Raw genomic sequence first — 26120 nt, forward strand, 5'->3', positions numbered from 1 at the left:
ATCGCAGAATTCGTTGGTTCTTGACTTTCATCATATTTATAAAGATAAGGGGGTTGTGGTCTGTAAATACTAACACTTTATTTCCTGATAAGTAAATCTCAAACTTCTTGATTGACAATATAAGACCCAACGCCTCCTTTTCTACCACGGAATAATTTCTCTGAGCTGCATTAAATTTTCTGGAATAGTAATACACAGGATGCTCAATCTGGTCTAAACCAACTTGAATAAGCACAGCACCTATCCCAACATCTGACGCATCAATGTGTAATATAAATGGTTTATCAAATTGGGGACTAGCAAGAATAGGTGAGGTGGACAATATGCCCTTTAGGTTCTGAAAAGCATTCTGACAATCTTGTGTCCACTGAAACTTTACTTGCTTGCGTAACAAGTTTGTCAAAGGAGCAGCTACTGTTGAAAAATTTCTACAATAACGCCTATAGTATGCACACATACCAATAAACCGTTGGACTCCTTTCTTATTGGTCAACACTGGGTAGTCCACAATGGCTTGAATCTTATCTTGTAAGGGGATAATCTTACCTTGTCCCACCTCGTGGCCAAGATAAGTTATCGTACCTTTTGCCCAACTACACTTATTCATATTTATGGTTAACTTTGCGTTTTCTAACACTGTAAACAAGTTCTTAAGGCCTAAGAGATGATCGGCCCAATTCTTACTGTACAAAACAATGTCATCAAGGTAGGCCCTACAATCTGGCACATCCTTGAGTAAGAAATTCATAAGTCTTTGAAAAGTAGCAGGTGCATTTCTCAAACCGAATGGCATGACATTAAATTCATACGCACCATCAGGTGTAACAAAAGCAGTAACCTCTCTAGCATACTCTGTTAATGGAATTTGATAATACCCTTTTGACAAATCAAGCTTACTTACATATTCGGCATGACCTATGGACTCTATACATTCTTCCAACAAGGGTAAAGGAAAAACGTCCACTGTAGTGTTCTTGTTCAGTTTCCTGTAATCCACGCACAATCTCCAGGTTCCATCTGGTTTTGGCACTAACAAACACGGAGAGCTCCAAGTACTTTGACTTGGCCGAATGAAATCATGCTGGAGCAGATATTCCACTTCTGCTTGCATAATTTTCCTCTTTTCGGGATTCACTCGGTACGGATGTTGTCGAATGGGGGTGCTGTCCAGGAGCTGAATGTCGTGTGTGATGAGGTGGGTCTGGGTAGGAACCTCCCCAAACAGAGATGTATGGTTGTCCAGCAGAACCTGGAACTCATCACGTTGTTCCTCCTGTAAATGACATAGCATCTCCCTGCCATTGGAACTGGAACTGAGAAGTGGGATATTAACATCATGTCCCTCACTACAATTATCCTCAGGTGGTAACTCTTCCCGACTAAAACAAGCTACTACACCAGGTCCAACATAAGCTTTTAATCTGTTAATGTGCACAGTCATTTGGGGTTCTGAAAGATTAGGGTTAATTAGTTTATAAGTTAGGTCTCCCACCTTGTCTACCACTTGGTAGGGTCCTGCGAACTTATGGGACATGGAAGTCCCCATACGAGGTTTCAACACCAACACCAAATCTCCGACATCAAACGACCTTAGCTTAGCCTTGAACTTCTTGTCATATCGTACTTTCATGGCTTGTTGAGTCCTTCCCAGATGTTCTTTCGCCAACTCACGAGCCCGACACAACTTAGCCTTGACCTCGCTCAAGTACAATCCGCTCTGATGAACAGAGACATCTCCCAACAACTTTTCTTGTAGCATTTTAAGAGGACCTCTTACTTGGTGACCAAACACTAGTTCAAAGGGTGAACAGCCCAATGACTCTTGTAGCCCTTCTCTAGCAGCAAACAACACAAAGGGGAGATTCTCATCCCAATTACGTGGATGAGTTTCTCCTGTTGTCTTCAGCATTTGTTTCAAAGTCTGGTGGAAACGTTCAAGTCCACCTTGGCTTTGTGGATGATATGGACTGGACAATTTGTGCCGAATCCCTCGGGATTCGCAAAAAGTTCTGAAAACTTTAGAAACAAAATTTCCCCCATTATCACTCTGAATAACTCTAGGCATTCCAAACAACGAAAAGAATCTTTCAAGACACTTGATGAGATTATGAGCCTTGGTATTCCGTAGAGCATAAGCTTCAGGAAATCTAGTAGTCATACACATGAGAGTGAACAAAAACATGTTACCCGATTTAGTCTTAGGTAAAGGACCCACACAATCAATTACAACATGAGTAAATGGTTCATCAGGAACTACAATAGGTTGCAATGGTGCTCTAGGTACAGATTGATTTGGTTTACCAACAATTTGACAGGGTATACAGTTATGACAATATCTGACCACGTCTTTCTTTAACTTTGGCCAGAAAAAATATTTACTTATCTTATGGTACATATTCGTGATACCTTGATGACCTCCCATGGGGTCATCATGTGCAGCCTGCAGGACCTGCCTACGATAATCATTGGGGACAACGAGTTGGGTTCTAATCTCACAATCCTCTGAAGAGGGAGTTCCCTTGGGTCTCCACCTTCTCATCAGAAGTCGATCCTTGAAGAAGAAACCCGTCCCTTCCTCCAATGCATCAATATTATCAGGAGCCTCAGAAATACACTTACTTAAACTAGGATCAGTAGTCTGTACAACACTTAAGGGCAATGACTCAGACTCAGCAGCGAGCGGGCAAGAACCTAGTAGCTTGATCTCTTTTCCCGATTGATCAGAATAAAATGGAGTCATAGCTACTTCGGCCTCACTCTCGACAACTGGCGCACTGGAGACAAGCGGGCAAGGTACAGATAGTTCAGCCTCCTCACCTTCACTTTCCTTGTGATTTAGGTTCGGCGGGGCTTCTACTACGGCCTCACTCTCATCATCCAGTCGAGTCATAAAAGAATCCTCAAGATCCACCTCCCACTCCTTTACTGAAGGGGTCCTGGTCTTGGGAACAGCAACCTCAGTGAAGACAGGATTACTCTCACCTGTTTTTCCCATTGATCTAGTAACAACACAAGCAGGGTAAATAATATCATCATCTGCTTCCGGTTGAGCTAATACATTATGGGGTTTAGTTAACATGATGGGACACTTGGGCCCTACAACCATTTGGTTGCCAAAATCATTACCTAGAATAATGTCTACCCCAGGAATGGGCAGTTGTTTACTTACACCAACATTACACCATCCTGAAGTATATTTAGAATCAAGGTTAACTTGCAATAAGGACACTGGTTGCACACTACCGGCAATACCCTGGAGAAGCACAACTTCACCCAGATCTCGGGTGTCAACATCATCAAGTACCTTCTGGGTAATAAGAGACTGTGAAGCTCCAGTATCACGGAGTAATTGAACAGTCTTATGTCTACCATTAGTACATAATAAGGTACCTGTGGACATATAGGGTTTGAATTCAGCCATCCAATTGGGACTGACTGTAATACATGAAGAATTAATAGGTTGCACTCCTTTACTCATAATAAGACCAGTTGGTCGGAGTTCAGGATGCAAACTAAAACATGAAGAAATCACATGCCCCCTTCTCTTACAATGGGTACAATGTTTGACAGTGGACACACTGGTATAACCAACTGCCGGTTTAGAATTAGCATTACTAGGCTTAGATGATCCTGGCAATGGAGTAACCATCTTAGGGTTAGTAAGAGAAGAGTTCACGGGAGTAACTGTCGCACCAGGAGGAGACTTATACTGATAAGGAGTACGGTGAGCATTGAAATTTACTCTACGACTAGACTTAGGTGAAGTGGCCATAAACGGGGCCTTAGTCAGCAACTCATGCTCATCCGCGAGCTTTGACAGCTCATCAATATCGGTTACATTCTTTTGTTCTGCCATAAAAGTAGACAACTGGTCTGGAAGACAGGACAATACTTCTTCCATTATGAGAAGATTCTTTAGAGCATCAAAATCAGTGACTGCAAGTGACTTTAACCATCTGTTGCAAAAATTCGTCTTCTGACGAGTAAAATCGGCTATTGTCTGATCCTTGATTCTCCTTAGGTTCCTGAACTTTTGCCTGTGTGCCTCTGGATTTAGTTGGTATGCATTGAGGATGCTTTTCTTTACAAAGTCATAATCAAAACTATGAGCGTCAGGGAGGGATGTGAAAACCTCCTGACTACGCCCCTTGAATTGAGACTGCATAATGGCTACCCACTGATCCCTTGGCCAGTTCATACTGATGGCAATTTTATTAAAATGTGCAAAGAAAACCTCAGGATCTTCCTCATTGAACTTGGGCAACTCTATATACTTATTCATCCTGATGGGATTATTATCACTATTTGTTGAAACATTACTAGTATTTCCATGCCCAGCTGCCATACGCTGTGATTCAAGCCTGAAGTTAGTGTCAGCCATTTGTTGTTGAATCTCTAATTGTTGCTTCTTTGTGGCTTCAAGTTGCAACTCAATTAAACCTCTCTGGTTTTGTGCCGCAATTTCTAAACGCCTAGTCTCCAGCTCCCTTTGCTGAGCTTCAGCCTCTAATATTTGCTGTTGCTGTTGAGCTTCAATCTCTCTTTGACGAGCTTCAGCCTCTAATATTTGCTGTTCCTTTTGAGCTTCAAGCTTAGCATGGGCTATTTGCGCTTCTAACTCAAGACGCTTTAACGTCATCTGATCACTCGACTCCTCTCTTAACTCTTCTAGAATTTCTTCATCTAAATCCCCATTCTCAACAAAATGCGTCACAATGACTTTCAATATTTGGGCTTTAACCATTCTATTGCTGGCGGTCAAATCCAAATGATTTGCCATTTGTATTAACTCAGTCTTTTTAAGGTTCTGAATCCCTTCAAAGTCTGGGTGAGCCACCAACGCTGCAACTTTCTCCTCCATCGTTACTAACACTTGGCACTTGATTCACAAAATTAATTAACACAATGGCACTGCACTACACTTCACTGTAAAATTGTCACCACACTGAAAATTCGCTTGGCCTCACTGCACAAACAAAATATATAGGATGACTTACCTCAAAATCGTGAAACGTTGTTACTTGACACACAGGAAGGCTTGCTTGGCACATGGAATAGTTCTTAAGAAACACACAGAGACACTTGACACTGGTACCTAGGAAGGCAAGGTTAGATTAGCATAGTTAAGTTAAAGTGGGACAATATTTCCCGGCACAGGCCCCCATAACTCTTTGTTACCTATCGTACGTTACGGCTCGTGATCCTACAGCAGCCAAACTTTAATAAGTCTAGGGATACGACACAACTGCTGTTCTCAATAGCGAATCACCAGTATAACCCCTTAATGGGTAATGAGCATAAAATAGAATCTTCATAGGACTGAAGAATAAAGATACTAAGTATATATATATAATTTATATTAAATAAATCTCAAAGGCAAACAGATGATTATATGGTCACAATATATCACATTAAAAATATCACTGTAACTTCCAGACATTAAATCAATACTAAGAATAATTATATGGCTAGAATAAAAGAATGACTTAACTCCAACAAGTGTTATCTCCCCGGTTTCTGCTCAGCCACTGAACTCCAATATGAGAGTCAAAAACACATTGCCTTGCCCCGCGAATAAATTGCCAAAGTTACAATTATTAATATTTCAACAATGGAGCACTACATTGTGACAAGAGTAATCTTAAACTAACTTAATGAATAATTAGTACATATTGATATAGACAACAAAAATACGTGTTTCTTTACATAGTAATTAAAATATGCATACAGAATAGCATAATGGCATGCACACCCCAGCAACGGACGATCCCACGACAATTTGCCAGATACAGTTCACTCAATTATTATTTCACTCTGTTACCCACTGATGATCACATATAAATCATTAGTTCCCGTGGGAAAACTGATCACACAAAGAAATAAACAATCATTCCCACGATACGCTGGGCCTAACGCCAACACTGTAACATGAATGTGCATTTGCATAGAACATATAAGTATAACAATATACATGCTTGTAATTTACATACAATTATAAATGTACATATTAATATATTCACTTACGTATCTTATAAGGGTACGTAACATGCCCGAGGGAGGCGCCGACGGACATTCTTCACTGTTTACCGCCTCACTACCACAATTGATACATACGTGGTGTCGAGTGAGAGCCATTACCTACCCGAGGACTAGAGCGGCGTTGCTCCTCGCTACTGCGTCTTGGGCTGATGCCAACGGATGGCTAACGTGGGATCCTCGACCTAGTGATCCACACCGCCTGTCACGTTCTTGGAGCGCGCCAGATGGACCGGCGACGGAGAAATATCGCCAGAGCTTGAAACGTTCCTTCTGAAATGCCAGTTTTATCCCACTAATGCTTTCCAACGCTGTCCAGTGAGTTACTTCACTACTCTTCCGCTCTCACTCTCACGCACAGACGCTATCACACTCGCTCTCACACACACACTATCACCCTGGCGAGAGGGTGACCAAAGAGCCAAAACTCAACCCCCGAAAGCACAATTAGGTGAGTACACACACACACACACACACACACACACACACACACACACACACACACACACACACACACACACACACAATCACCCTGACGAGAGCTAGCCTTTGTTAGCTTGCCTGGGTGTTTGTAGGGCGTGGTTGGTGACTGGCCAGCTGGTACAGTTGTACAGATGGTCGCTCGGCCAGGGTTATAATCCTTGCTTCTCAACTGAAGCCCACTGCTCTCTCCACCACTCCCAGCCCTTCCATCTGCCTCCTGAGAGCCAGCCCCCGACACCACAGGGAAGAAGGAGAAGAGGAGAGTGGGGGGGGGGGAGAGGAGATAGAGACGGAACCAGAGGGAAAGGGCAAGATGAGAGGGAGAGGGCAGGAGTACTAGAGGAGAACACCCGTGGGAGAGGACAAGGGAGAGCACCGTGGGAGAGGACAAGACGGGAGAGCACCTTAGAGAGGAAGAGGGGAAAGGGAAGTAAAGGAGACGAGACAAGGCCCTCAGGTTTGCCTCATACAAATTTCATGGAGGAGGTTTATAAGGCAGAGGAGGAGGAGGAGGAGCTAGGGGCGGCCTACTGCAGGCCTTTGTACCCTAACACCTCCCCCTGCACCCCGAGGTGGTGTAGGCTGTAACCTGTGTAACCACTCTGACACTGACACTAAAAAAGTTCTTTCTAATATCTCTGTGGCTCATTTGGGCACTCAGTTTCCACCTGTGTCCCCTAGTGCGTGTGCCCCTTGTGTTAAATAGCCTGTCTTTATCAACCCTGTCGATTCCCTTGAGAATCTTGAATGTGGTGATCATGTCCCCCCCCTAACTCTTCTGGGGGAGGGGGGGGGGGCTCGCGCGCGAGCGAGCGAGCGAGCCAGTGAGAAGTTATTTGTCAAATTTAACTCGAGCTCCGAGAACCGAAATATTATTTGTCAAATTTAACGTGTAGCGACCAGGCAGGAAAATAGTGTTTGTCAGAGAAAAGTTATTTGTCAAAATTAACTCGAGCTATGAGCACCAAAGTGACGTTATTTATAAAATATAGCGTTGTGGTGCCAGCGACAGGTGGGCAGCCCGCACCCACCACCACCAGGCGCTCAGTCACCACTCTTGAAACACCCCTCCTCCCAACCCAACACCGACCCCCCAACCCCTTCCCTCCACTAATGACGGTACCCTCAATTAGGTTTCTGTGTTTGTGTAGTGCGGCCCTTCGCTTCATCACCCTCGTCCAGGAGCTTGGCTGACATATGTGAAGGACACTATGCTGCCAAGGTTTACATTCTGGCTGTCCAGCGTGTGGTGGACACTATATATTAGGGGCGTGTTACGACTCGGGATTCCTAATTTTCTTTGCCAGGAAGCCTGAGGTCAAATTGGATTCTTTATATTCATGCAGGGATCAGTCACTCAAGTATTCTGATAGTGATAGGCCCTGACTTAGGGATTTTGTGTTGGTTCCTAATTAAATAGATATTAGAACATTAATTGATAGGATTGGATTATGTGAGAGGGATATTTAATTAACAATAATATTTACATTCAAGGTTTCTTATATCCTGGTTATGCTTTTGTTTCTGTCTCCCTTGCCAGACGTAAGAAAAATCTTCTTGCTCACAGAGCAGGCAGACTCTGTGCTTGTTGATTATTAAATATAATACAGAGCTAGTTGGTAGCTATTCTTAGAGCTGTTAAAGTAACAAGTGAAGAAATGTCTGGCAGGACTTGTAATGATGGTGGCCACGTCTGTGGTAGAAAATAATAATAATAAAAAAAAAGGATGGTCACTGTACGATCAGTTGAGTATCGGCCCGGCAGCAACCATGAGAGGACTCCCAGAGAGCTGATTCCGTTTTCTTTGCTGTGCTCCTGGACAAGGCGGTCACAAGACTGTGACGTTGGGTTACCCTTTCTCCTCCTCCTCCTCCTCTCGTCTCTCACCTTATTCTGTATTACATGTACTACCCAGTTACGTATCTTATTATAGTATTACCGTGCCATTAGCTACGTTTTGGAGTGTACTTATTTGTGTTCTCAAAGTTAGTGTTTTGGGACCCTACGTTTACAGTGTTACTTGTGTGTGTTCCAGTGTCCCTTAAGGAAAGTAGTCTTTACCCTAGTTTGCTGTTGTAAGCCTTGTCTCCTGCCTGTGGCTTCAAGGAGTTTAACGTGAGGTACAGTGGTAAAGTATTTATTGTATTTTGTATATGGGGGTCGGGGTTATTAGAGGGTTTAATAAATAAGTAATAAGGTTTAGGAGTATCCTTCCACCCTGTGTGAAGTGGAGTAGGTGATTAACCTTTATACTGCAGACTTTTATTTAAGACAAGTGTTATTTGCTGGGAATAAAGTGTCTTCCCTGGGGCCGGCGCCTTACCTAACTCACTATTTCAGGAACTCCTTGACCTTAGCTATTGGCCCTAATAGAGCAACCATTTATCCCCCCACTTAACAGGGCGCCACCTCAAAGTGAATTTGTAAGGTCATTCAACCTTCGAGATGAGAAGGAAAGGCACTGTATTCTAGACGTCTAGGCACCAGTCTGCCTTGTAAGAGCCCACTTTTGTATTAAGTTAATAACTGAATGACTGTTGAAACTGGTCTAGTTTCAAACGGTATTGGTGCTACTCTCGCACCAGCAACAGGAGGGGCGGGAGTAACACCAGCAACAGGAGGGGCGACAATAACACCAACAACAGGAGGGGCGACAGTAACACCAGCAACAGGAGAGAAGACAGTACCACCAGCAACAGGAGGGACGACAGTAACACCAGCAACAGGAGAGAAGACAGTACCACCAGCAACAGGAGGGACGACAGTAACACCAGCAACAGGAGGGCCGACAGTAACACCAGCAACAGGAGGGCCGACAGTAACACCAGCAACAGGAGGGCCGACAGTAACACCAGCAACAGGAGAGGCGACAGTAACACCAGCAACAGGAGGGACGACAGTAACACCAGCAACAGGAGGGCCGACAGTAACACCAGCAACAGGAGGGACGACAGTAACACCAGCAACAGGAGGGCCGACAGTAACACCAGCAACAGGAGGGACGACAGTAACACCAGCAACAGGAGGGCCGACAGTAACACCAGCAACAGGAGGGACGACAGTAACACCAGCAACAGGAGGGCCGACAGTAACACCAGCAACAGGAGGGACGACAGTAACACCAGCAACAGGAGGGACGACAGTAACACCAGCAACAGGAGGGCCGACAGTAACACCAGCAACAGGAGGGCCGACAGTAACACCAGCAACAGGAGGGCCGACAGTAACACCAACAACAGGAGGGGCAACAGTAACACCAACAACAGGAGGGGCAACAGTAACACCAACAACAGGAGAGAAGACAGTACCACCAGCAACAGGAGGGGCGACAGTAACACCAACAACAGGAGGGCCGACAGTAACACCAACAACAGGAGGGGCAACAGTAACACCAACAACAGGAGGGGCAACAGTAACACCAACAACAGGAGAGAAGACAGTACCACCAGCAACAGGAGGGGTGACAGTACCACCAGCAACAGGAGGGGCAACAGTAACACCAACAACAGGAGGGACTACAGTAACACCAACAACAGGAGAGAAGACAGTACCACCAGCAACAGGAGGGACTACAGTAACACCAACAACAGGAGAGAAGACAGTACCACCAGCAACAGGAGGGACTACAGTAACACCAACAACAGGAGAGGCAACAGTAACACCAACAACAGGAGAGGCAACAGTAACACCAACAACAGGAGAGGCAACAGTACCACCAACAACAGGAGGGACTGGACCACTATGCGGTAATTAACTATCTATAACAACCCAACTACCACTACAAAACAATTCCTCTAACCACCGCCACGGCGCCCCAACTACGCTGTTCGCGCCGCCGCCAGACAACAATTACCAAACTTGCTAATTACCTGAGCTAATGGACACCGCTTAATTAGCCAACAATTCCGAACGGTCATACACGGAACGTCGCCCGGGGAACAGTTAATGGCGGAAAAACGTTGCCTGAATGTTCTCACTGAACATTATGGATACGATATTAACGTATCTAAATGGCAACAATGTTCATCTGAGCGGCCAGGGGTGTTCAGCGTGGTGTATCACTTAGCGTGGTGTTCAGCGTGGTCACTTAGCGTGACCGTGCTTCACGCACAACGACCCTGCCTCACGCACAATGACCCTGCCTCACGCACAATGACCGTGCTTCACGCACAACGACCGTGCTGCACGCACAAAGACCGTGTCTCACGCACAACGCCCGTGCTTCACGCACAACGCCCGTGCTTCACGCACAACGCCCGTGCTTCACGCACAACGCCCGTGATTCACGCACAAACGCCCGTGCTTCACGCACAAACGCCCGTGCTTCACGCACAAACGCCCGTGCTTCACGCACAAACGCCCGTGCTTCACGCACAAACGCCCGTGCTTCACGCACAAACGCCCGTGCTTCACGCACAAACGCCCGTGCTTCACGCACAAACGCCCGTGCTTCACGCACAATGACCGTGCTTCACGCACAATGCCCGTGACCAGGTAAATGGGAAGGGACTGAGGGATAGCGCTATCCGCTGTGCGGCCACCGCATGAAGTCTTACGCTCGTCCACTCCGCCTGGAAACGCACTCTTAATTATCCAACAGCTCTTGCTTGCTAACCCAGGCGTTGTGGGTCGGGGGTGGACGAGGTGGGGATGGATGGCTTTTAGGGAGTTGGGAGTTACTGGGAGCATGGTGGGGGAGTGGGAGAGCATGGCGGGGGAGTGTGTGAGCATGGTAGGGGGGTGTGGGAGCATGGTGGGGGAGTGTGGGGAGCATGGTGGGGAAGATGGTGTAAGGGGGATGTCTTCTGGAAAGTAGGGAAAGTGGGGAACCGCGCCCGTAGAAGGGCCCCTGCAAAGGCCTCTGAAAGAATTATACATTTTGTTTAATTCTTGACATAAAATGTTCTGAAGTAGGTATTGTGTAGGTACCTGGGGCCATATTCACGAAGCCGTCACGCAAGCACTTACGAACCTCTTCATCTTTTCTCAATCTTTAGTGGCTTTGTTTACAATTATTAAACAGTAAATAAGCTCGGAAGCACCAGGAGGCTGTTTATAACAATAACAACAGTTGACTGGGACGTTTTCATGCTTGTAAACTGTTTAATAAATGTAACCAAAGCCGTCAAACATTGGGGAAAGATGTACACGTTAGTAAGTACTTGCGTAACTGCTTCGTGAATCTGACTCCTGGTCCCCAGTCCTCGCCAAGCCTGGGCTCCACCTCCGGGCTCACACAACGCCTCCAATATTTACCTCCACCACCATCCCCACTGAAAAATAATTTGTTTCATTTTCGGTCAAAAATTCTTACTCGAGGTAACTATCCCCACGCCGCATGTATATCTTCCCCACGCCGCATGTGTATCTTCCCCACGCCGCATGTATATCTTCCCCACGCCGCATGTATATCTTCCCCACGCCGCATGTGTATCTTCCCCACGCCGCATGTATATCTTCCCCACGCCGCATGTGTATCTTCCCCACGCCGCATGTATATCTTCCCCACGCCGCATGTATATCTTCCCCACGCCGCATGTGTATCTTCCCCACGCCGCATGTATATCTTCCCCACGCCGCATGTATATCTTCCCCACGCCGCATGTATATCTTCCCCACGCCGCATATATATCTTCCCCACGCTGTATGTATATCTTCCCCACGCCGCATATATATCTTCCCCACGCTGTATGTATATCTTCCCCTCTCCCCCCCACGCCTCTTGTAAAGGTCATCAGTTGCCAGAACACTGACCTGGTACCAAATGATCCACATTTATTTTCCCCATTAGCTTTATCTCCTCCCTCTCCCCCCCCCCCCCCACCTTGTTTACTCTTCTGTCCCCCATCACTGCCCCTCAACCCCCGTCACACTCCCTCTACCCCTACCCCTATGTCCCTCCCTCTGTCCTTCCCCGTCCCTGCAACTTGACATACGTCATTGTAATACTCAAATTTATACATTCAAGAGTTCTTTATTCACTTCGATCATCGGAGGTTCGAACTCAGGCCTCAGAAATAGAAGATTGTTGTGCTACCGACCCGACCATAGATACTCACAATAAGATCTCAGGAGTACCTAACATTTTCCCAGTTAGAATCTGTGATGATCTAAGTGGACTGTCTGTCATGTCCTACATTGTGTCTGGCGGGTTGGGCGCTCAACTGGCCCTCAATCATCAGTGCTCAAGGTTGTAACCTCAACTTCTTGTACTATGGTTAATGGCGCCATAAACATTACTGCCACAGTATCAAGGCTTGTGGTGACTCAGAGAACCCACCAGTCTATTTTACATTCAGCTACTCGGAACTAAAATGTCCATGTAGCACGGGCTATGGTGAGCCCGTCAAAACGACTTGACTTATGGAGGCTCCTCTATCCCGCCTTCCTGCCTCGATGATACAACACCCAGGCCTCCAGCCCCGCCTGGACACAGGGACACCCTGGCCTCCAGTCCCGCCTGGACACAGGGACACCCTGGCCTCCAGTCCCGCCTGGACACAGGGACACCCTGGCCTCCAGTCCCGCCTGGACACAGGGACACCCTGGCCTCCAGCCCCGCCTGGACACAGGGACACCCTGGCCTCCAGCCCCGCCTGGACACAGGGACACCCTGGCCTCCAGCCCCGCCTGGACACAGGGACACCCAGGCCTCCAGTCCCGCCTGGACACGGGGACACCCAGGCCTCCAGTCCCGCCTGGACACGGGGACACCCAGGCCTCCAGTCCCGCCTGGACACGGGGACACCCAGGCCTCCAGTCCCGCCTGGACACGGGGACACCCAGGCCTCCAGCCCCGCCTGGACACGGGGACACCCTGGCCTCCAGCCCCGCCTGGACACGGGGACACCCTGGCCTCCAGTCCCGCCTGGACACAGGGACACCCTGGCCTCCAGCCCCGCCTGGACACAGGGACACCCTGGCCTCCAGCCCCGCCTGGACACGGGGACACCCTGGCCTCCAGCCCCGCCTGGACACAGGGACACCCTGGCCTCCAGTCCCGCCTGGACACAGGGACACCCAGGCCTCCAGCCCCGCCTGGACACAGGGACACCCTGGCCTCCAGCCCCGCCTGGACACAGGGACACCCAGGCCTCCAGTCCCGCCTGGACACGGGGACACCCAGGCCTCCAGTCCCGCCTGGACACGGGGACACCCAGGCCTCCAGCCCCGCCTGGACACAGGGACACCCTGGCCTCCAGTCCCGCCTGGACACAGGGACACCCTGGCCTCCAGCCCCGCCTGGACACAGGGACACCCTGGCCTCCAGTCCCGCCTGGACACAGGGACACCCAGGCCTCCAGTCCCGCCTGGACACAGGGACACCCAGGCCTCCAGCCCCGCCTGGACACGGGGACACCCTGGCCTCCAGCCCCGCCTGGACACGGGGACACCCTGGCCTCCAGCCCCGCCTGGACACAGGGACACCCTGGCCTCCAGTCCCGCCTGGACACAGGGACACCCAGGCCTCCAGCCCCGCCTGGACACAGGGACACCCTGGCCTCCAGTCCCGCCTGGACACGGGGACACCCAGGCCTCCAGCCCCGCCTGGACACGGGGACACCCAGGCCTCCAGCCCCGCCTGGACACGGGGACACCCTGGCCTCCAGCCCCGCCTGGACACAGGGACACCCAGGCCTCCAGCCCCGCCTGGACACAGGGACACCCTGGCCTCCAGTCCCGCCTGGACACGGGGACACCCAGGCCTCCAGCCCCGCCTGGACACGGGGACACCCTGGCCTCCAGCCCCGCCTGGACACAGGGACACCCTGGCCTCCAGTCCCGCCTGGACACGGGGACACCCAGGCCTCCAGCCCCGCCTGGACACGGGGACACCCTGGCCTCCAGCCCCGCCTGGACACAGGGACACCCAGGCCTCCAGTCCCGCCTGGACACGGGGACACCCTGGCCTCCAGCCCCGCCTGGACACAGGGACACCCAGGCCTCCAGTCCCGCCTGGACACAGGGACACCCAGGCCTCCAGTCCCGCCTGGACACCTAGGGGACACCCAGGGACACCCAGGGGACACCAGGCTGTCAGGGACTGACAGGTGCGCCTACTAAAAAACTATTAAAATCTGGTATTGTCTTCCGCCTGAGGCACATGGGGCAGCTATTTATCAAGCGAAACCATTTCCCTTGATAACATCCTTATCACAGGACCGACTCTCACTCCCTCTGTCTATACCGCTCTCTACCGCCCCGGGCCGCCCGCATCTGCACCACTCACCATGGTATAACACCCACACCATATATAATCTATAACATTATATATATAAAAATAGTGGTGCAGAGCTTTCTTTCACCTGTAGTGGTGAGCGTGGCGAGCCGGGCTACACCTGCACCATAAACATGGAGGCTCCTTGCACTGCGCCACACAACCTTCCCACTACGTTAAGTGTAAAAAAAAATGCAGCTGCATTATTTTCCGGCGTGCAGCAAACTGTACCAAAAATAGGTTGAGCAAAACAAGTGAACGCTGCCGCGGTGTCAGGAATCCCAGTTGTCTAAATTTATACTTTCCTAAAAATGTTTGTTATATATAACACAGCTAACATACGATGCTCGCTCCCAGAAGAACACACAACACACATTAACAAATATTAGTCCTAATATTGCATTTAAGTAAATGATAAGGACTGAGGCGATGCACAATGTAATGAGAAGCTGCCTTCCAGTACGTGTCCAACAGTACTGGAAGAACAGTTCTGGAAGTACTTCCAGTACTGGAAGTACTGGAAGCTCACGCCGCCCTAGTCATGGGGGTGGGTGTGGGTGTGGGTGTGTGTGTGGGTGTGTGTGTGGGTATGTGTGAGAGAGAGAGAGAGAGAGAAAAGAAAATTAGTTAGTAATTAGTTACAGTTGATTGACAGTTGAGACGCGGGCCAAAAGAGCAGAGCTCAACCCCCGCAAGCACAAATAGGTGAACACACACACACACCCACCCACACACACACCCACCCACCCACACACACACACACACACACACACACACACACACACACACACACACACACACACACCATGGAGGCACTTATTGTTCCAGTCATGCTTCCCAAGTACCCTAAAGTAATTATCTGTAGCAGAGGGAAAAAAAGTGAACCTAGCACAATAGGCAGAGAAAAAGAAGAGTGCAATTTCAGTACGAAAGTGGCGCCATATACCAGGCCAAGACCACAGGGGGGGGGAAGGGGGGCAGCCGCCTCCCTTAACCTTTGGGACGCGGCTGCTGCCTTAAGGCCCCCCCCCCACACACACACATACACTCTCCCCAACACAAAAAACACACACAAGCACAGAAACACACACACACACACACACACACACACACACACACACACACACACACACACACACACACACACACACACACACACACACACACACACACACAAATCACACACACACCCCCAGGGTGTGAACATTTGGGTGTGGGAACACACACACATACACCAGGGTGTGTATGTGTGAACATTTTTTTTTTATGTTAGTAACAGTTGATTAAGAGTTAAGAGGAGAGAGCAGTTAAGAGCAGCTAAAAGAGCAGAGCTCAACCCCCGCAAGCACAACTAGGTGAACACACACACTTGGTCCGTGAGGTTAAGGCCAGTGCTGGATGGGTAACCGCGCTGAAGCCACGGCCATGAAGGAGACACAGGGCCACTATATGCCACAATACCTTAACACAAAATATGAAGACAATACGGCTATGATAAAGTATTTTGTACACACAGACTCGCGGACAGCGAGGCGAGTTGGTGAGCACAGCGCTCGGGAGTCGTAGTCCTAAAGATCCTGGTTTGATTCCCGGCCGAAACAAAAACAAATGGTTAGTTTCTTTCGCCTGATGCACCTGTTGGCCTAATAGTAAATAGGTACCTGCGAGTTAAACAGCTGCTACGGGTTACATGCTGAAATGTGTATTTGTGTGTCAGAGAGAAATATGTAGATATGACAGGAAACAGGTCAATGGTCAGTATATGAGACATCCGGCGGTTAGAAAGGCGGGGTCCGAGAGCTAACAGCTCAATCCTGTAGGTACAAATAATAAATACAAATAGTAAACACGTGCACATGTGGTTACTAGAATTTAATCCATACAGATGTAATGTAATGAAGATGGGGACAGGAAGAAATGCGACCAGAAGGCATCTACACCACAAGGGTAAGACAACTGGAGTCGGAGAGAGAGAGAGAGAGAGAGAGAGAGAGAGAGAGAGAGAGAGAGAGAGAGAGAGAGAGAGAGAGAGAGAGAGAGAGAGAGAGAGAGAGAGAGAGAGAGAGAAGAATTTCGGAGTGGATATAGTTCCAACACTCTCCAGAGGTACACATACACCGGGTAACATCGGCAGCATATGCGACGCTCACAAACATTAGATCGTTGTTTAGATACCTAAACCAGGATTCTTTCGTGGCAATCTACACTGTCTCCGTTAGACCAATACTGGAATATGCAACACCCGCCTGGAATGTGAACCTTGTGAAACATAAAACCAAAACTAAAAAAAAAAGTATAAAGGTTTGCAACAAGTGCCAGATCTAAAAGGGTTGAGCTACAAGGACAGGTTAAAGGAAAAGACCTGACGCCCCTGGAGAAGCAACAGGCGGCAGGGACATGATCGCAAACACACAAATAGTGAAGGGAACTGACAAGGTGAACAAGTACAGCCTCTTTAAGGAGATAGTAGGACAAGAACATATACATACAAGTAGAAGCTGGAAACGCAAAGTCAAAGAAATGTAAGAAGTACTCATACCATGTGCGGAGGGTCAACAAGTGCAACTCACTGAAAGGAGAAGTTGCGGAAGCCACCTCCATTCACAACTTTAAGGCCAGATTCAACAAATAATTCGAACATTAGAAATTTGTAATTATAACGCAACAGGTACAATAAGGCTAGCAGGCCTTCCGCCTTTCTAAGGAATGAAGAGCTAGACCTCACTTCCCTGTAATCACTAATAGGTAACAACACACACACACTTTGGGACCAAAGAGCCAGAGCTCAGCCCCCGCAAGCACAAATAGGTGAGTACACACACACACCGTGTTTGTGTGTGTGTGTGTATGTGTACCGGTGATGTTCATTGTCTACATAAATGATCTACCAGATGGAATACAGAATTATATGAACATGTTTGCTGATGATGCTAATAGGAAGGATAAGAAAATTAGATGATTGTCATGCCCTTCAAGAAGACCTGGACAAAATAAGTATATGGAGCACCACTTGGCAAATGGAATTTAATGTTAATAAATGTCATGTTATGGAATGTGGAATAGGAGAACATAGACCCCACACAACCTATAAATTATGTGAGAAATCTTTAAAGAAATCTGATAAAGAAAGAGATTTAGGGGTGGTTCTAGATAGAAAACTGTCACCTGAGGACCACATAAAGAACGTTGTGCGAGGAGCCTATCCTTTCTAACTTCAGAATTGCTTTTAAATACATGGATGGCGAAATACTAAAGAAATTGTTCACGACTTTTGTTAGGCTAAAGCTAGAATATGCACCAGTTGTGTGGTGCCCATATCTTAAGAAGCACATCAACAAACTGGAAAAGGTGCAAAGACATGCTACTAACTGGCTCCCAGAACTGAAGGGCAAGAGCTACGAGGAGAGGTTAGAGGCATTAAATATGCCAAAACTAGAAGATATACGAAAAAGAGGTGATATGATCACTACGTACAAAATAGTAACAGGAATTAATAAAATTGATAGGGAAAATTTACTGAGACCTGGAACTTCAAGACCAAGATGTCATAGATTTAAACTAACTAAACAAAGATGCTGAAGAAATATAAGAAAATTCACTTTCGCAAATAAGGTGGTAGACGGTTAGAACAAGTTAAGTGAGAAGGTGGTGGAGGCCAAAACCATCAGTAGTTTCAAAGCGTTATATGACAAAGAGTGCTGGGAAGACGGGACACCACGAGCGTAGCTCTCGTCCTGTAACTACACTTAGGTAATGGTGGGTAGAAATGGCCTAAGCTACTCTATCCCTTTGAGATGTAATTCTTTCTTGTCTCAATAAACATACTTGAACTTAGGTAATTACACACACACACACACACACACACAATTGATAGGGTAGATAAAGACAGGCTATTTAACACAAGGGGCACACGCACAAGGGGACACAGGTGGAAACTGAGCGCCCAAATGAGCCACAGAGATATTAGAAAGAACTTTTTTAGTGTCAGAGTGGTTGACAAATGGAATGCATTAGGAAGTGATGTGGTGGAGGCTGACTCCATACACAGTTTCAAGTGTAGATATGATAGAGCCCAATAGGCTCAGGAATCTGTACACCTGTTGATTGACGGTTGAGAGGCGGGACCAAAGAGCCAGAGCTCAACCCCCGCAAGCACAACTAGGTGAGTACACACACACACACACACACACAATTGACAGGATAGATAAAGACAGACTATTTAACACAAGGGGCACACGCACAAGGGGACACAGGTGGAAACTGAGTGCCCAAATGAGCCATAGAGATGTTAGAAAGAATGTTTTCGTGTCATAGTAGTAGACAAATGGAATGCATTAGGAAGTGATGTGGTGGAGACTGACTCCATCAACCCGTTCTCGCAAATTTAATAAGTCAATATTGACTTATTAAATATGTGCATAGGTGACATACTTAACATAATAGTTTCCCTTGAAAAGCTTCATAGAAAACACCGACCTTACCTAACCTACTTAGTATGTTAAGATAAGCATCTTATTGCTTCGTAATTACAATCATTACCTAACCTATACCTATAATAGGTTAAGTAACAATTTTAATTACGAAGCTATAAGATGCTTATTTTAACATACTAAGTAGGTTAGGTAAGGTCGTTGTTTTCTATGAAGCTTTTCAAGGGAAACTATTGTTTAGTATGTCACCTATGCACGCAACTAATAAGTCAATATTGACTTATTAAATTTGCGAGAACGGGTTGACTCCATACACAGTTTCAAATGTAGATATGATAAGAGCCCAGAAGACTCAGGAACCTGTACATTAGTTGATTGACAGATGAGAGGCGGGACCAAAGAGCCAGAGCTCAACCCCCGCAAGCACAACTAGGTAAGTACACACACACACACACCAGTTGTGTACACCCTGTACCCCCACAACCCCCACCAGTTGTGTACACCCTGTACCCCCACCAGTTGTGTGCACCCTGTACCCCCACAACCACAACCCCCCACGGTCAAGTGGCAGATATTGCGTCCTGGTCTCACTCTTGTATAAAGTTGCAGCGCCTAAGTTACCTCTCACAAGTTTCATTAACTGCAGCAGCTTTCTCTGTCTCTCCTCTCCTCTCCCTGGTTACCTCTTATTAATTATTATTTCTATTTATTCTTTTATTTCTATTTACTCTTAACTATTTACTTTTTTGCTACTTGTCCCCATATACTATTTATCTAAAGCTTTTGGTAAGGTACAACATGAAAGTGCAGCAAGGACATGACAAGCACGGGAATAAATTGTAGAATAGATCAAACAATGGTTAAAACAAAGGAAACAAAGGTTCGTCCTGAACAGAAATGAATCTGACAGGAGAAATGTGGTGAGCGGGGTACCGCAAGGTTCCATCTTGGGGCCAACCCTTTGTCATATACATCAATGACATTATGTATATGATGAATTAGCCAAGACGTTTGCTGATAAAGAAGGAAATGATTACTATCTTTGACTGCCTTTGAGCAGCCTGAGGGCAGTAATATTCCGGGAACATCAACTAAATTTCGGAGACTTGAGGCAAAGTGAAATTCACACCAGTTGCTCCATCTATCATCATTCTATTATGCATGAAGAACCGCACGTCTATGGGTCATCCAATAATGTTAGCAGACTTCTAGATGTTACCACTGCTAGGCTTAGGCTCGGCTACAAGTACCTCTGGGAGTTTGTAACACCTGCTGATGTAGATTTGACTAAATGTAAACTCTGTCAGCAGAACTATTCGCATCCTTTGCGTCATTATATAATGGAATCTGAAAAAATCGTGGAATTCAGAGATAACACCATCAATGGTGTCCAAAAAATGTGTAAGTACTTCATTCATAATGATGTGCTGCCAGGAACCTTAGCGAACTATCCAAAATTTGCTTACTGTAGGTAATGCCTGCACATGACTGTAAAGCTGCCGCCCAGTTGGGTGGGTGTGCAGCAAGACTAGTAACTGTGTGACTCACCATAGATGTAAAGTGCCTTGTATAGTGACTTGTGAGCCTCTTGTTGAATTACTTGTGATACAGAAGATTATCGATGTTTATATGTATTTGTGTAAATGATATATTATATATATATTATATATATATATATATATATATATATATATATATATATATATATATATATATATATATATATATATATATATATATATATATATATAATCTTTGGACAACACCCACCAGTGGGACTCGAACCCAGAAAGCACAACTACCTTCCAGTAGCTGGCATAACTAGTATGCTTTAACCCACTACGCCATCAGACCTTACAAAAGAAGTAGATAGTTCGAGATATATATCTCAAACATCTCAAGATATATATCTTGAGATATATATCTCAAACATCGAGATATATATCTCGATGTTTGAGATATATATCTCAAGATATATATCTTGAGATGTTTGAGATATATATCTCGAACTATCTACTTCTTTTGTAAGGTCTGATGGCGTAGTGGGTTAAAGCATACTAGTTATGCCAGCTACTGGAAGGTAGTTGTGCTTTCTGGGTTCGAGTCCCACTGGTGGGTGTTGTCCAAAGATTGTTAATCTTCACTTGTGGTTTATGCAAGTATAGGCTTATATATATATATATATATATATATATATATATATATATATATATATATATATATATATATATATATATATATATATTACACACACACATTAACAATTGTGTAACTAGCTTCACAAGATTGTCACTTGCTTAGCTAAACGAACTATGAGGTTCAGTTCCTGAACCCATTATGTGCCTCTGTAACCCTTTCCACCACCGCCCACGGGATGGGTATGGGGTGCATAATAAAAATAAACTGAATTGAATTGAAAAAATGCAACAGCGTCAAGCTCAACAAGCCACAGAAAACAGTAGAGGCTGTTTCACCCATACGGTTATAACCCCATGAAGCCTCCTTCCCGCCGTAGTCGTAACTGTCAAAACACTGATGCAGTTCAAAATCCAGCTAGATAAAATACTCAGAATGAATGGGGGAACCTTTGACAAGCCGCCGGTTTCCTGTTCACGTCGAGGCCACTAAAGAGATGGTGGCCCCCCTAAGGTAAATATGGCTAAATATGTAGACCCTAAAGTCTACACAGTTCTGTCTCGGGCCTGTGTAGACTGGCCTGCTACTGCTGGAACCTCTGCTGACGCGAGGCTCCTCTATATCACACTCTGTACAGTTGCTCGGGTATTTAAGAGAGAACCAGGAGCTAAGTCCCGCCTACCAGGAGATAGCCTCTGACTACCTGACTACCACACCTATAGACAGCTGCTTGTTTGATGGAAAGGTCAAATCAAAACCTGTGCAATTATCATGTTAGCGGAAGGCGAGGTCACTTGACACGACGTGACCTCGCCAGACCTGTGAACACTAACAGTCAGAAGGTGTGACTGTAATGTCCAGGAGCTACACACACTCTCGCCACCCAGTATCCTGTGTGGACTGACTACTTTTATCAGCAATTCTTAAATAAGTCACTTTATGGTTTCCAACCCCAAGTCCTGCCACAAGAGTAGCCATAGTAAACCTAGGAGCAGTACCCCGTCATCCTTCCTCTTTTCCCACTACTATCCACCCACAATACTTACACAATTACCCCATAATTACTCTCGGTAAAAAAAAAAAGTTCTAATGCGGACGAAAAAAGTAGTCCCTCGTTCACTAGTCTGTATCGTTTTCTTTCTTTGGTGGTGAAGATAATGAGGAAGTGAGGGAAGGTGGGCAACTAACACGTGCAAGTTCCCAGCAATATTGAGGTGGTCATTACAGTAGCTGGTGTCTACCCCGCCTCAACCCGTCCTCACACTACGCTCTTTAAAACAGTGGCCGTCCTCCCTACACGCATTCAGCAATTTTTAACATACTGTGTATTAAAAATTAGTTTCTTCACATATATAAATTAATATTATACATAAAAATTCTATGTATAGTTAGGCGTTTAGGTTCTGTTGGGGAATATTTGTATTTGAAGGACGTGGGCGAAGCATTTATAGAATTGTGGTTCGACCAGAGGACATGAGCGAAGCACTTGTTCAGGAAGTGTTCGGACGTCAGGGCTGGCCGGCCGAGCTGACAGCACGCTGGGCACGTGATCCTGTGGTCCCGGGTTCGATTCCGGGCGCCAGCGAGAAACGATGGACAGAGTTTCTTTCACCCTATGCCCCTGTTACCTAGCAGTAAATAGGTACCTGGGAGTTAGTCAGCTGTCACACGCTGCTTCCTGGGGGTGGAGGCCTGGTCGAAGACCGGGCCGCGGGGACACTAAAGCCCCGAAATCAACTCAAGATATCGTCATCAGTTGCGAGTCGTGTGAAAACCGCTTTTACCTCATAAGCAGGGGGGGGGAGGATTTAGTGGCTGGATTAACGAGTTTGAATCTTTGAATGCGGGGACGGGCTGCCTGCTGATGGAAGCACAACCAGTACTTTAGAGAACTCAAACGTGGCTTTATTGATAATGAGAATTACACGCCAGAGCCCCTGGCCTATATCAGCCTCTCGAGGGTTATTAACCCTACAACTGCACAGCTATTTAAAAGTATTCCATAGTGATCATAACTTAAAATAATTAACATATTAAGGGTTGTCGATTTGTGGAACCAATTACCACATAGCATAAAAGACATATGGTCCCCTTGATTGTTTCAAGCGTAGGTTTAGACACATTTACCTGAATTTACACGAGGGACACTAATACTGGTGGCCTCGACGAAGACAGGAAGCCGGCGGACTGTCAAGAATCCCCCCATTTGTCCCTGATCTTTTCCAGTCGAAATTTAAAACCTATCAAGTTTTGCCATTTACGGCTTCGGAGGGCAAGCGGTTCCATGTGTTTATAACCCCGTGGGTGAAGAAGCATCTTCTGTTCTCAGTCCTACGTTGTGGCTTGAACTTTAACCAGTTGCTCCTCGTTCGTCTTACATGTGACCTTTTGAAGATATTGTCCAGATCAACATCCTCCAATTTGTTCAGTATTTTAAAAGTTTCAATGAGACCTGGCCTGTCATGGCTGGTTTGCAGTGTTGGTAGTCCAGTGGCCCTCAACCGTTCCTGATACGAGAGTTGACTTAACTCTGGAATGATTTTAGTTGCCCGGTGTTGCACCTTCAGATCATTCATATATATGAGTGAGTTTGGGTGGGTATAAATAGGAGCTGCCGCGTGTGGGTCAATAGGCCCTTTGCAGTTTCCTTAATTATGTTCTTATGAAACCAATGTGAGAGGAGCGCAGGAGGATATCGCAGATAGCAGTAGGAGCAGTGTAGAGGTTAAGGCCGTGACGCCGCTATCCTGACCTCATCCTGTCTCGTACACCTTGCTTCTTTCTCCACTCATAATCGGAGATCCCGGGTTCGATCCCCTGGTGAGACAAATGGTTGGGCACGTTCACCTGTCTCTCTGTTCATCCTCGAGGTCAGAAGTGGCCGGAAGGTACCTCGATAAGCCTAATAACAGGTATCCTGTTCCTCGACAATGGGAAAAATTCGCACAATACCATTAGGAGGGCACTTGTGCGCTGTGTCACTTACTTTGGTAGTGGCTGACCCCCCGGGGGGGGGGGGGGTGGCTGACCCCACAGGGGGCCACCTCCAGGGGGGGTGGCTGACCCCACAGGGGGCCACCTCCAGGGGGGGGTGGCTGACCCCACAGGGGGCCACCTCCAGGTGGGGGGGGTGGCTGACCCCACAGGGGGCCACCTCCAGGAGGGGGGGTGGCTGACCCCACAGGGGGTCGCCTCCCGGGGGGGGGGGTGACTGACCCCACAGGGGTCAGTCACCCAGGGGGGGTGGCTGACCCCACAGGGGGGCCAAGGACCCCATCCAGGGGGGGTGGCTGACCCCACAGGGGCCCAAGGAGTGGCCCCCGCAGGGACCTTGTAAGTGGTTCGGGTAATAAGAGAGGAATGCGAGCTGGAAAAGTTTTCCCGGCAGGACGCAGTTGCCGACGCAATAACAGGAGCTGTGGCCAACATTACCCGCGGCCAGGCGCACCACTCCCCACCCCTGCCTCTCCCTCCCACATCTGCTAACATTTAAACCCACAATTCATCAAGGATTTATTCTTCCACTTACGAACTCTGTACATTTTCCATCGATCGTGACTGCCTTGTCTAGTTATTAACCACTATACGAGTTTCGAAATTTCACAAACCAAGGTTATTATTGTTATAGACATCCTCATCGCGTTCAAAAACTGTTTAATACAAACTAAGCCGCCATGATTGAGGAAAGATGCACAGGCTTCGTCAGTGGACAAGTTTGATGATCCACCGTCCCTCAAGGTAGTGCACTTGCTCCGATATTTGTTCTCATATCATATCAGACAGTCAAGGACACACTCACACTATGGCACTGTGTCATCCTTCCCAGATGACACTGCGATTTTCATGGGAGTAGACTATATAAAGAACAGTAAACTTTTAATATCATGTTAATGAAGTCTTTCAATGGACCAAGAAAATAATATAATGTTTAATGAGGATAAGTTCTAGTTATTGCGCCATGGACAAGACGAACTTATCAACACTGAAACATCATATAACACGTAATCAAACTACAATATTGAAAGGAAAAGCGCTGTAAAAGATTTAAGAGTAACCATGTCAGAAGACCTTACTTTAAAAAACACAACAAAGTAGCTGTCACAACTGCAAGAAAAATGACAGGTTGAATAACAAGAACCTTTCGAACAAGAAATGTCACTCCAATGATGAGACTTCTAAAGACACTATTTCTCTGGAGCAGTATATTGTTGCACAATAACAGTCCCATTCAAACCTGGAAAAATTGCTGACTTGGAAAGCGTGCAGAGATCTTTACTGCTAGAATCCATTCAATAAAACATCGAAATGATTATGACTGCTTAAAAATTGTATATCTGTATTTTCTAGAGTGCAGTCAGGAAAGACACACTCATTTACACTTGGTCAATATTAGAGCGTCAGGGTCCAACTATGCACACAGAAATAACACCACAAAGGCATGGCAGGATGTGCAACATAATCCCTATTGAAAAGCAGAGATGCAATAGGCAGCTCTTATCAATACCATAATATCACTTGATATTGATAGAGGGAACTATCAATATCATGGGCCATAACTGGGGGACCTCTGGCAGTGAACAAGACAGAACTTAATACACACCTTCAAACGACACCTGATCAACCAAGCTATGACTAACCTCAGGCTGCGAGCAGACACATCGAACAGTTAGTTGACCTTTTACCAACCAAGAGGCCTAATCCAGAGACCGGGCCGCGGGAAAGTTGATCCTCTGCATCATGGCCAGGTACTGGACGGACAACTGTTGGAAGTAAAGCGTCTGGTGCATAACAAAGGCTTCCAACACGACGCTGGACA

At 46.7% G+C, this 26120-nt stretch overlaps 2 protein-coding genes across 2 annotated transcripts in view; one reads left to right on the forward strand and one right to left on the reverse strand.

Moving 5' to 3' along the window:
- The window catches only part of LOC123767758 (choline-phosphate cytidylyltransferase B), a 664019-nt gene that overhangs the window by 600216 nt on the left and 37683 nt on the right, over positions 1 to 26120 (reverse strand). The window lies entirely within an intron of this gene.
- Positions 1 to 26120, forward strand: part of LOC123767754 (chondroadherin) — a 144908-nt gene that overhangs the window by 99966 nt on the left and 18822 nt on the right. The gene's annotated exons all lie outside the window — the stretch shown is intronic.

Source organism: Procambarus clarkii, chromosome 67 (assembly GCF_040958095.1).
Source record: "Procambarus clarkii isolate CNS0578487 chromosome 67, FALCON_Pclarkii_2.0, whole genome shotgun sequence".
Taxonomy (NCBI): domain Eukaryota; kingdom Metazoa; phylum Arthropoda; class Malacostraca; order Decapoda; family Cambaridae; genus Procambarus; species Procambarus clarkii.